Source organism: Scyliorhinus torazame, chromosome 18, assembly GCF_047496885.1.
Source record: "Scyliorhinus torazame isolate Kashiwa2021f chromosome 18, sScyTor2.1, whole genome shotgun sequence".
Lineage (NCBI taxonomy): Eukaryota > Metazoa > Chordata > Chondrichthyes > Carcharhiniformes > Scyliorhinidae > Scyliorhinus > Scyliorhinus torazame.
The window spans coordinates 37,678,735-37,690,930 of NC_092724.1; positions in this window are offsets into that span (position 1 = coordinate 37,678,735).

Consider the following 12,196-nt stretch of genomic DNA (forward strand, 5'->3'; position numbering starts at 1 on the left):
CCCAAAGGTCACGGATGCCCTGTTTGCCTGGGCGGAAAACTACATCAACTTTGACATGGGCCAAGCCCAGCATGATGCCTGGGCAGCAGGTTTCTCCACCACCGCTGGGATACCCAGGTCCAGGGGGTAATAGATGGCACGCATGTTGGGCTCAGGATCAGGCTGGGACCCAGCCATTGTGTCCTGGGCCCCGGATGAATCTGGCGAACACCGTACAGTGAATTTTAAATATGCTGATCTGGATCTCGCCCAGCATGATGTTTTGAAATTTTGTTGATTCTTGCGAGATTCAATGGCCCTGTCCTGGTACTATAACTTGGTTAGAATCAACAAAATTTCAAAACGTCACGCTGGGCGAGATCCAGATCAGCATGTTTAAAATTAGCTGCAGAGCTCATTCAAATATATGTTCGCCAGATTCTCTTGGGGCCCCAGGACACAACGGGTGAGCCTGGGAGGCCTCGCCAGGGCGCCATTTAGTACCGGTCCACACAAACGTGGACCAGGCGTAATGGAACCTGGGGTGGCCTCCCAGGCCATTGGAGACTCCCGGGTAGTCGAGGACAGGGCCAGAGGCACTGCCAGGGTGCCAGGCTGGCAGCGCCTGGTTGGCACTGCTAGGAATCTAGTCGAAGTAGAGGGGGGTTCTGGGGGCCTCCCCAAGGTTGGGGAAACTGAAACTGAGGGTTCGATCAAAAATGGAGGAGGGGGCCTGAAATGGGGTGGAAAGATCGGTGCAGCCAGACAAAATGGCGTCCCAATCTGCTTATCAGCAGGAAATCCCTGTGAGTGCGGCCTCAGGGGAGAGAATCAGGCGCTGAGAAACACCCCGTTAAATTCAGTGCTGAATCGCGCCCTTTCACTTTGATCCCTATTGTCTTCAGTTTAGTAAGGGCTTCTTGTCCGAATGTTGATTTGATGGTGATGGCAACTACTCTCACTCTTCCCGAAAATTCAGTTCTGCCATGCATGCATCAAGATCCATGGACAAGTCTGGAAAGTCTGGCTCTTGCAAAACATAAACTGAGCAATGAGTAGGTTATCAGGTGGAGCCATTGCTGTAGGGGCTGGGTTTGCTGTAAGGGCACTCAGTTCTCCAGCCAGAATATCAGTGCCCATATCCTGTATTGTGTTTGAATAATGTTTTTATTTCAACACATTAAGGGAATGCTGAAAAGCTTTTCAGTTTTGAATGCCAAGGGTATGTGCATATTTACATGAAAACTGAAAACCAGTGGCTTGTTTGGTATGAAATGTTTATCTGTATACTTAAGTTTCTCTCTTATCTTTTTAAAAAAATATATATTTTATTGAAGTTTTTCAAACAAAAATTTTCCATTTTTACAACTTAATAATAAAATGTACATTAAACGTTATTTAAATAATATATTAAACTAACAACAAATGAGAAAAAAGAATTACACAAGAAGCAATTATCCACAACTAGCATAAAAAGAGAAAGAAAAACAAAAAACAAAACACGAAATAACCCTCCCCCCCGGGTTGCTGCTGCTGTCTGTTCTGTTTTTCCATTATCGTTCCGCGAGATAGTCAAGAAACGGTTTCCACCACCTGGAATATTAACGCATATTTTATTCGCTCCAGTCTTATGAACCCTGCCATGTCGTTTATCCAGGCCTCCACGCCCGGAGGCTTCGCTTCTTTCCACATAAGTAGAATCCTTCGCCGGGCTACTAGGGACGCAAAGGCCAGAACGTCGGCCTCTTTCGCCTCCTGCACTCCCGGTTCTTCTGCAACCCCAAATATAGCTAACCCCCAGCTTGGTTTGACCCGGACCCCCACCACCTTTGAGAGCACTCTTGCCACACCCTCCCAGAACTCATGCAGTGCCGGACATGACCAGAACATGTGGGTGTGGTTCGCCAAGCTTCCCGAGCACCTCCCACACCTATCCTCCACCCAAAAAAACCTGCTCAGTCTTGCTCCCGTCATATGCGCCCTGTGTAGAACCTTAAATTGAATCAGGCTAAGCCTGGCACATGAGGACGAGGAATTTACCCTGCTTTGGGCATCTGCCCACAGCCCCTCCTCAATCTCTTCCCCCAGCTCCTCTTCCCATTTTCCCTTCAGCTCCTCTACCATCGTCTCCCCCTCGTCTCTCATCTCCCTGTATATTTCCGACACTTTACCTTCTCCAACCCATACCCCCGAAATCACTCTATCCTGGATCCCTTGCGTCGGGAGCTGCGGAAATTCCCTCACCTGTTGCCTCGTAAATGCCCTCACTTGCATGTATCGGAAAGCATTCCCTGGTGGCAACTTATATTTTTCTTCCAATGCTCCCAAACTCGCAAACGTCCCGTCCACAAACAGGTCCTTCAGCTTCCTAGTTCCTGCTCGCTGCCAACATTGAAATCCCCCATCTATCCTCCCCGGGACAAACCTGTGGTTATTCCTTATCGGGGACCACACCGAGGCACCCGTCACTCCCCTGTGTCGTCTCCACTGCCCCCAGATCTTCAAGGTCGCCACCACCACTGGGTTTGTGGTGTACCTTTTCGGGGAGAACGGTAGCGGCACCGTCGCCAGCGCTTTCAGGCTTGTTCCCTTACAGGACGCCATCTCCAGCCTTTTCCACGCCGCACCTTCCTCTTCCCTCAACCACTTACGGACCATCGACACATTGGCGGCCCAATAGTAGTCACTCAGACTCGGCAGTGCCAATCCCCCTCTCTCCGTACTGCGCTGCAGGAACCCCATCTTTACCCGCGGGGTCTTTCCCGCCCATACAAAGCTCACAATGCTCCTATCTATTTTAAAAAAAAAGGCCTTAGTAATCAGGATGGGGAGGCACTGAAACACGAAAAGAAACCTCGGGAGGACCACCATCTTGACCGCCTGTACTCTGCCCGCCAATGACAGGGGCACCATATCCCACCTCTTAAAGTCCTCCTCCATCTGCTCTACCAGTCGCGTCAGGTTAAGCTTGTGTAGGGTTCCCCAGTTCCTGGCCACCTGAATCCCCAGGTATCAAAAATTCCCTGTCTCTCTCCTCAGCGGCAGAGCATCTATCTCCCTGCCCTGTTCCTCGGGGTGCATCACAAAAAGTTCGCTCTTTCCCATATTTAATTTGTATCCTGAGAACTCTCCAAACACCCTGAGTATCTGCATTACCTCTGGCATCCCCTCTACTGGGTCCGCCACATATAGCAGAAAATCGTCTGCATATAGTGACACTCGATGTTCCTCTCCCCCTCTAAGCACCCCCCTCCACTTCTTAGAGTCCCTCAGCACTATGGCCAATGGCTCAATTGCCAACGCAAACAGTAACGGGGACAGGGGGCACCCCTGTCTCTATACCCCTATGTAATCGGAAGTAACTCAATCTTTGCCTATTTGTAACAACGCTTGCCACCGGGGCCCCGTACAGGAGTCTAACCCATCTAATGAACCCCTCCCCGAATCCAAATCTCTTCAGCACCTCCCACATATAGTCCCACTCCACTCTATCGAATGCCTTCTCTGCATCCATCGCCACCACTATCTCTGCCTCCCCCTCCGGTGGGGGTATCATCATCACCCCCAGCAACCTTCGTATATTGGCGTTCAATTGTCTCCCTTTAACAAACCCTGTCTGGTCGTCATGTAACACCCCTGGGACTTTCCGGGTGCGGCTATGCAGAGCTAGGTCGCATATTCGGCAGCTCCTGCTTGGAACGGACTTTTGGGCTCTTTTACAGGGCCCCCACGGCATTTGTTTGACATTTCCCGGTGTGGGAAGAAGGCGGCAATATTCCCCCGACAGTGTCCCCCAGGAAGGGTATGTCTCTTGGTTGCCAGACACACGCAGAAACAGTAAAAGATTTGGCTGCAACTGCAGGATAAACAGGGCCTCTTCCAGCATGCAGGCGGGGGAAGGGCAAGCTTAAAGCTGCAAGCTGACCTGAGGGCCTGTATCAAAAGTGAATTCTAGCAGCAGAGGGAACAACTGTGAAAAGACCTCATCAAGGCCACTGAAGGGATTTCCGGTTGCGGTGATGCCTAGCTAGCCGCACGCTTCGGCGGCTCCAGCTCCGACGGACCTTCGGGCTCTTTTAAGAGCCCCAACGGGGAATTTTTCGACGACGCAACCCGGTGTGGGGCGTGTGAGAAGGGAGTCCCCCCCAAACGAAGGAGGAAAAAACCGGCGGCGGCGGCTGCAGCGCGAGGAATCGTCGACCAAAGGGTCAGAAAGAGAGAAGTACAAGATGGCGGCGGAGAAAGCGCAGGCGACATGGGGGCCTGAGCATGAAATTGTGAGACGGTGCGTGGAGCTGCTGAAGAGGGAGGTGCTGACCCCGTTGCTACAGGCAATTGAGGGGCTCAAGGAGACATTAAAGACCCAGGAGACAGAGCTCCGCGTGGTGGAGCAGAAGGTGACAGATATTGAGGACGAGATCCTGGGCCTGGCGGTTAAGACACAGACGCACGAGGCACTTCATAAAAAGTGTACTGAAAGGATCGAAGCCCTAGAAAATGGAGCGCGAAGGAAGAACCTTTGGATACTGGGTCTCCCTGAGGGTGTGGAAGGAGTGGACTGTGGAGCGTACGCAAGTACGATGCTGAGCTCGCTGATGGGTGCTGAGGCCCCTACGGGCCCCTTGGAGGTGGAGTGGGCAAATCGGATTCCGGCGAGAAGACCAAAAGCGGGAGAACCACCCAGGGCGATAATCGTGCGATTTTACCGCCTTAAGGATAGAGAAGAGGTCCTGAGATGGGCTAAAAAGGTGCGGAGTAGCAGATGGGAGAATGCAGTGGTACGGGTATACCAGGATTGGAGTGCGGAGGTGGCGAGAAGGAGGGCGAGCTTCAACCGAGCCAAAGAGGTGTTGCATAAAAGGAAGGTGAAGTTCGGGATGCTGCAGCCGGCAAGACTATGGGTCACGTATCAGGAGAGACACCATTATTTCGAGACGGCGGAGGAAGCATGGACCTTCATCAAAGAAGAGAAATTGGATCGGAACTGAGGGACTGATGCTGCAGGAAATGTTATTGTTAATGTTACGGTGGAAGTTAATTGAGAAGTAAACAGGGAAGGGGGGAGACATTGGGGAAATGTGGGCGCCGGTGAGGGGGGAAAGACGGGACATAGTTGGAGAATGGGGAAGGGGAGGGGGAGGGGAAAGGGAGCTGCGCCATAAGAGGCGGGTCAGGTAAAGGGATGTTCCCGCACCAGAAAGAATAAGGCGGGAAGACAGGCGCAAGGCGGATGGGAGTTCCCCACATGGGGGGGGTCGAGGAGTGAGCAGGAGTAGCCGGGGTCAGTTGAAGTCAGCTGACTTACGGAAGTAATATGGGGGGAGCAATCATGCTAGAAAGAGATCTAGCGGGGAGGGGAGGAGGGAGGGGGAAGGGGGGGGGGGGGACAACTGGGTTGCTGCTGCAGAAATCCAAAAGGAAATGGCTAAAGAGTGGGTGGGCGGGGATGGTGTGCGACGCTGGGGGAGCGAGCGGGAGTGCGGAGGCGGGATATGGGACTGGCCTAGAGAAGGTAATGGCTAGTCGAGACGGGAGGGGGGCAGGTAGCCCCCTAGTGAGGCTGATCACGTGGAACGTGAGAGGCCTGAACGGACCGATAAAAAGGGCCAGAGTGCTCGCGCATTTGAAAGGACTAAGGGCAGACGTGGTTATGCTCCAAGAGACGCACCTAAAGGTGGCGGACCAAGTTAGGCTAAGGAAAGGATGGGTGGGACTGGTGTTCCACTCAGGACTGGACGCAAAGAATAGAGGGGTGGCCATTTTGGTGGGGAAACAGGTCGCATTTGAAGCAAAGAACATCGTAGCAGATAGCGGAGGTAGATATGTAATGGTGAGTGGCAGGCTGGAGGGAATGGAGGTCGTGTTGGTTAACGTGTATGCCCCAAACTGGGACGATGCGGGATTTATGAGACGGATGCTGGGGCGTATACCGGACCTGGAGGTAGGAAACTTGATTTTAGGAGGGGACTTTAATACGGTGCTGGACCCGGGGCTAGATAGATCCAGCTCAAGGACCGGAAGAAGGCCGGCAGCGGCCAAGGTACTTAAGGGGTTTATGGACCAAATGGGGGGAGTGGATCCATGGCGATTTCTTAGACCTAGGGCTAGGGAGTTTTCCTTCTTCTCCCATGTCCATAAAGTGTACTCCCGGATAGATTTTTTTGTTTTGGGAAGGTCGTTGATCTCTAGGGTGGAAGAAGCTGAGTACTCAGCCATAGCGGTTTCGGATCATGCCCCACATTGGGTGGACCTGGAATTAGGAGAGGAAAGGGAGCAGAGAACACTCTGGCGATTAGATGTGGGACTGATGGCGGATGAGGGAGTGTGTGCAAGAGTGCGGGGGTGTATTGAGAGATATCTGGAGGTCAATGACGACGGTGAGGTCCCTGTGGGAGTGGTATGGGAAGCACTAAAAGCGGTGGTCAGAGGAGAGCTGTCTCCATTGGGGCCCACAAAAGGAAAACAGAGGCCAAGGAAAGGGAAAGATTACTGGGGGAGATTTTAAGGGTGGATAGGGAATTTGCAGAGACCCCGGAGGAGGAATTGTACAGGGAGAGGAGACGACTCCAGACGGAATTTGACCTTCTGACCACCAGAAAGGCGGAGGTACTGTGGAGGAAGGCACAGGGGAGGAGGTATGAATATGGGGAAAAGGCGAGTCGCCTGTTGGCTCATCAATTGCGAAAGAGGGCAGCAGCGAGGGAGATAGGAGGAATTAGAGACGAAAGGGGAGACACGGTGCGAAGGGCAGGAAAGATAAATGAGGTGTTCAAGACCTTCTATGAGGAACTGTATAGGTCTCAACCCCCAGAGGGAGAGGAGGGGATGCGGCAGTTCCTGGACCAATTGAGGTTCCCGAAAGTGGAGGAGCGGGGGGTGGTAGGCCTGGGGGCACCGATTGGGGTGGACGAGGTTATTAAGGGACTGGGAAGCATGCAAGCAGGGAAGGCCCCAGGACCAGACGGGTTCCCGGTGGAGTATTACAGAAAATATGTGGACTTGTTGGCCCCGTTGATGGTGAGGACGTTCAATGAGGCCAGGAAAGGGGGGACTCTACCCCCGACGATGTCGGAGGCGACGATATCGTTAATTTTGAAGAGGGATAAAGATCCGTTGCAGTGCGGGTCCTATAGACCCATTTCATTGTTGAACGTGGACGCCAAATTGTTGGCAAAGGTACTGGCATCGAGGATAGAGGACTGTGTCCCGGGGGTGGTGCACGAAGACCAGACAGGGTTCGTAAAAGGGAGACAACTGAATGTTAACGTGCGACGACTATTAGGGGTGATAATGATGCCCCCAGTGGAGGGGGAGGCAGAGATAGTGGCGGCAATGGACGCAGAGAAGGCATTTGATAGGGTGGAGTGGGAGTATTTATGGGAAGTGTTAAGGAGGTTTGGGTTTGGGAACGGGTTTATTAGCTGGGTTAGACTTCTTTATGGGGCTCCAACGGCAAGCGTAGTTACAGGTCGACATAGATCGGAGTATTTCCGACTATATAGGGGAACAAGACAGGGATGCCCGCTGTCTCCATTGTTGTTCGCGTTGGCAATTGAACCTCTGGCCATGGCGTTGAGAGACTCCAGGAAATGGAGAGGGGTGATTAGAGGGGGAGAAGAACACCGAGTCTCGTTATATGCGGATGACCTATTGTTATACGTGTCGGACCCAGCGGGGGGAATGATAGAGGTTATGCGAATTTTGAGGGGGTTCGGGGATTTCTCGGGGTATAGGCTAAACATGGGGAAGAGTGAATTATTTGTGATACATCCAGGGGACCAGAGTAGAGAGATAGAAGGCTTGCCTCTAAGGAAAGTGGAAAGAAACTTCCAATACCTGGGATTCAGATCGCTAGGAGCTGGGGAACCTTGCACAGACTTAATCTGACACGGTTGGTAGAACAAATGGAGGAGGACTTCAAGAAGTGGGACATGCAGCCTCTATCGCTGGCGGGCAGGGTGCAAGCAATTAAGATGATGGTCCTCCCGAGGTTCTTATTTGTATTTCAATGTCTCCCTATACTAATCACTAAGACCTTTTTTAATAAAATAGACAGGAGCATCACGAGCTTCGTGTGGGCAGGGAAAGTTCCGAGAGTAAGGAGGGGGTTCCTTCAGCGTAGTAGGGACAGAGGAGGATTGGCACTACCGAACTTGGGCGATTACTATTGGGCCGCCAATGTGGCAATGATACGTAAATGGATGATGGAGGGTGAGGGAGCGGCGTGGGAAAGACTGGAGAGAAAGTCCTGTAAAGGGACGAGTTTAGAGGCGCTGGTGACGGCGCCGCTACCGATCTCACCTAAAAAGTTTACCACGAACCTGGTGGTGGCGGCAACATTGAATATCTGGGGACAGTGGAGGCGACAGAGAGGGGTGCGGGGAGCCCTGGTGGGGTCCCCAATCAGGAACAACCATAGGTTCGCCCCAGGAAGAATGGATGGAGGATTTCAGAGCTGGTTCCAGTTGGGAATTAGGAGGGTGGGAGATTTATTTATAGATGGGACTTTTGCGACCTTGGGAGCATTGGAGGAAAAGTATAAGTTGCCCCGGGGAAATTTCTTGAGAGATATATGCAGGTGAGGGCATTTACTAGACAACAGGTGAGGGAATTTCCATTACTCCCGACACAGGGGATACAGGACAGGGTGCTTTCGGGGGTGTGGGTCGGAGAGGGCAAGGTGTCAGAGATTTACCGAGAGATGAGGGAAGAGGGGGAGGAGTTGGTGGGCGAACTAAAAGGAAAGTGGGAAGAAGAACTAGGGGAGGAGATAGAGGAGGGTATGTGGGCTGATGCCCTAAGCAGGGTAAATTCCTCTTCCTCATGCGCCAGGCTTAGCCTGATTCAATTTAAGGTGCTACATAGAGCACACATAACGGGAGCAAGATTGAGCAGGTTCTTTGGAGTGGAGGACAAATGTGGGAGGTGTGGCGGGAGCCCGGCAAACCACGCACATATGTTTTGGGCATGCCCGGCACTGGAAGGGTATTGGAAGGGAGTGACGGGAGTGATTTCGCGGGTGGTGAAGGCCCGGGTCAAACCAGGCTGGGGGTTAGCTCTATTTGGAGTTGCGGAAGAGTCGGGAGTGCAGGAGGCGAAAGAGGCCGACGTTGTGGCCTTTGCGTCCCTAGTAGCCCGGCGCAGGATCCTACTCATGTGGAAGGAGGCGAAACCCCCCGGACTGGAGGCCTGGGTAAATGATATGGCGGGGTTCATTAAACTGGAGCAGATAAAGTTTGCCCTGAGAGGATCGGCTCAAGGGTTCACCAGGCGGTGGCAGCCATTTCTCGACTACCTAGGGGAACGTTAGAGGGAAGACAGATGACCAGCAGCAGCAACCCAGGGGGAGGGGGGGGGGGGGGGGAGGGGGGGGGGTTAGTTTAGGTCAAAGATAAAGGGGTTTTGTTACTTGTGTATTGTTTAAAATTTCTGTATTGTTATTGTTGCGTTTGCTTTGTAAGAGGGGAAAAATTGTTGTTTGGGAAAAAAATTTCAATAAAACATTTATAAAAAAAAAATGTAACACCCCTGGGACACACTCCTCTATCCTTGTCGCCATCACTTTGGCCAGCAGCTTGGCATCTACGTTTAGGAGGGAGATGGGCCTGTTTGACCCGCACTGCAGCGGGTCTTTGTCTTGTTTCAGAATTAACGATATCGTCGCCTCCGACATTGTCGGGGGTAGTGTCCCCCTTTCCTTAGCCTCATTGAAGGTTCTCGCCAGAAGCGGGGCCAGCAGGTCCATGTACTTCCTATAAAATTCCACCGGGAACCCATATGGTCCCGGGGCCTTCCGTGCTTGCATATTCCCAATTCCTTTGATCACCTCCTCCACCTCAATCTGCGCCCCATGACTTGCCACCTCCTGCTCCTCCACCCTCGGGAACTCCAGCTGGTCCAAAAAGTGTATCATTCCCTCTTTCCCCTCCGGGGGTTGGGACTTATACAGCCACTCATAAAATGTCTTGAACACCTCGTTCACTTTCCCTGCTCTCTGCTCCATCTTTCCCGTTTTGTCCCTAACTCCTCCGATCTCTCTCGCCGCCCCCCTCTTTCGAAGTTGTTGGGCCAGCAGCCGGCTCGCCTTTTCCCCATATTCATATTGTATTCCCTGTGCCTTCCTCCACTGCGTCTCTGCCTTTCCCGTGGTCAGCAGGTCAAACTCCGTCTGTAGTCTTCGTCTTTCCCTGTATAGCCCTTCATCCTGGGCCTCCGCATACTGCCTATCCACCCTCAGAATTTCCCCAACCAATCTCGCTCTTTCTTTACCCTCTTGTTTCCCCTTGTGGGCTCTAATGGAAATCAGCTCTCCTCTAACCACCGCCTTCAGCGCTTCCCATACTACCCCCACCTGGACCTCCCCACCATCATTGACCTCCAGGTATCTTTCGATGCATCCCCTCACCCTTCCGCATACCCCCTCGTCCGCCAGTAGTCCCATGTCTAATCTCCAAAGTGGGCGCTGCTCCTTTTCCTCTCCTAGATCCAGATCCACCCAATGTGGGGCGTGATCTGAAATGGCTATAGCCGAGTACTCCGTTCCTGCCACTTTCGGGATCAGCGCCCTTCCCAAGACAAAAAAGTCTATCCGGGAGTATACTTTACGGACGTGGGAGAAGAAGGAAAACTCTTTCCCCATCGGTCTAGCAAATCTCCACGGATCTACCCCTCCCATCTGCTCCATAAATCCCTTAAGCACCTTGGCCGCTGCCGGCCTTCTCCTGGTCCTGGATCTGGACCGGTCCAGCCCAGGGTCCAGCACTGTGTTAAAATCCCCCCCCATTACCAAGCTTCCCGCCTCCAGGTCTGGGATACGTCCCAGCATTCGCTTCATGAATCCCGTGTCATCCCAGTTCGGGGCGTATACGTTCACCAGCACCACCGACTCACCTTGCAATCTGCCACTCACCATCACGTACCTGCCCCCACTATCCACCACTATGGTCTTAGCCTCGAACGATACCCGTTTCCCCACCAGTATTGCCACCCCTCTGTTTTTCGCATCTAACCCTGAGTGGAATACCTGTCCCACCCATCCTTTCCTTAGTCTAACCTGATCCGCCAATTTCAGGTGCGTCTCCTGGAGCATAACCACGTCCGCCTTCAGTCTCTTTAAGTGCGGAAACACCCTTGCCCTCTTAATCGGCCCATTTAAATCTCTCACATTCCACGTGATCAGCCGGCTTGGGGGGGCCATTTACCCCCCCCCCCTCGTCGACTAGCAATCCCCTTTTTTAAGCCAGCTCCTCACCCAGGTCACACGCACCCGTCTGTCCCCCAGACGGCGCCCTCCCGTCCCGAACACCTCGTCTCGTATCAGCTCCCCCTTACCCTCAGCAGCAGCAACCCAGTTAATCCCCCCTCCCCTCCCCGCTAGATTCCCCTCTAGCTTGATTGCTCCCCCCATATTGCTTCCGGGAGTCAGCTAACTCTGGCTGACCTCGGCTTCCCCAGTTTATCCTTTGACCTCCCTGCGTGTGAGGCCCCCTTCCTTCCTGCGCCCTTTTTCCCGCCTCAATTGCCATAGCACGGGAAAAAACCCGCGCTTCCCTCTCGGCCCCGCCCCTAATGGTGCAGTTCCCTCATTCCCCTTCCTTGTCCCCTTTTCCACCGGCGCCCATATTTCTTCGTGTCCCCCCCCCTCGGGGGGGGAGAGAAAAAATTCCCCGTCCAACATTATTACATATTAGCCCTCCCCTCTCCCCACTTTACATTTCTGTGCCACCACCTCGCTACCTCTCTCCAGACATCAATTTCTCAAGTCTAGTCCAATTTCTCTTCCTGAATGAATGTTCATGCCTCCTCCGCCGTCTCGAAGTAGTGGTGTTTGCCCTGGTGTGTGACCCACAATCTTGCCGGCTGCAGCATCCCAAATTTGACTTTCTTCCTATGGAGCACCGCCTTGGCCCGATTGAAGCTCGCCCTCCTTCGCACTCCAATCTTGATATACGCGTATCACCGCGTTCTCCCACTTGCTGCTCCGTGTCCTCTTAGCCCAACACAGGACCATCTCCCTGTCCCTGTAGCGATGGAACCTCACCACTATTGCTCGTGGTGTTTCCCCTGCCTTTGGTCTTCTCACGAGGACCCGGTACGCTCCCTCCACTTCCAGGGGGCCCGTTGGGGCCTCAGCTCCCATTAGAGTATGGAGCATCGTACTCACATACGCCCCAGCATCAGCTCCCTCTGTCCCTTCGGGGAGACCTAAAATCCTTAG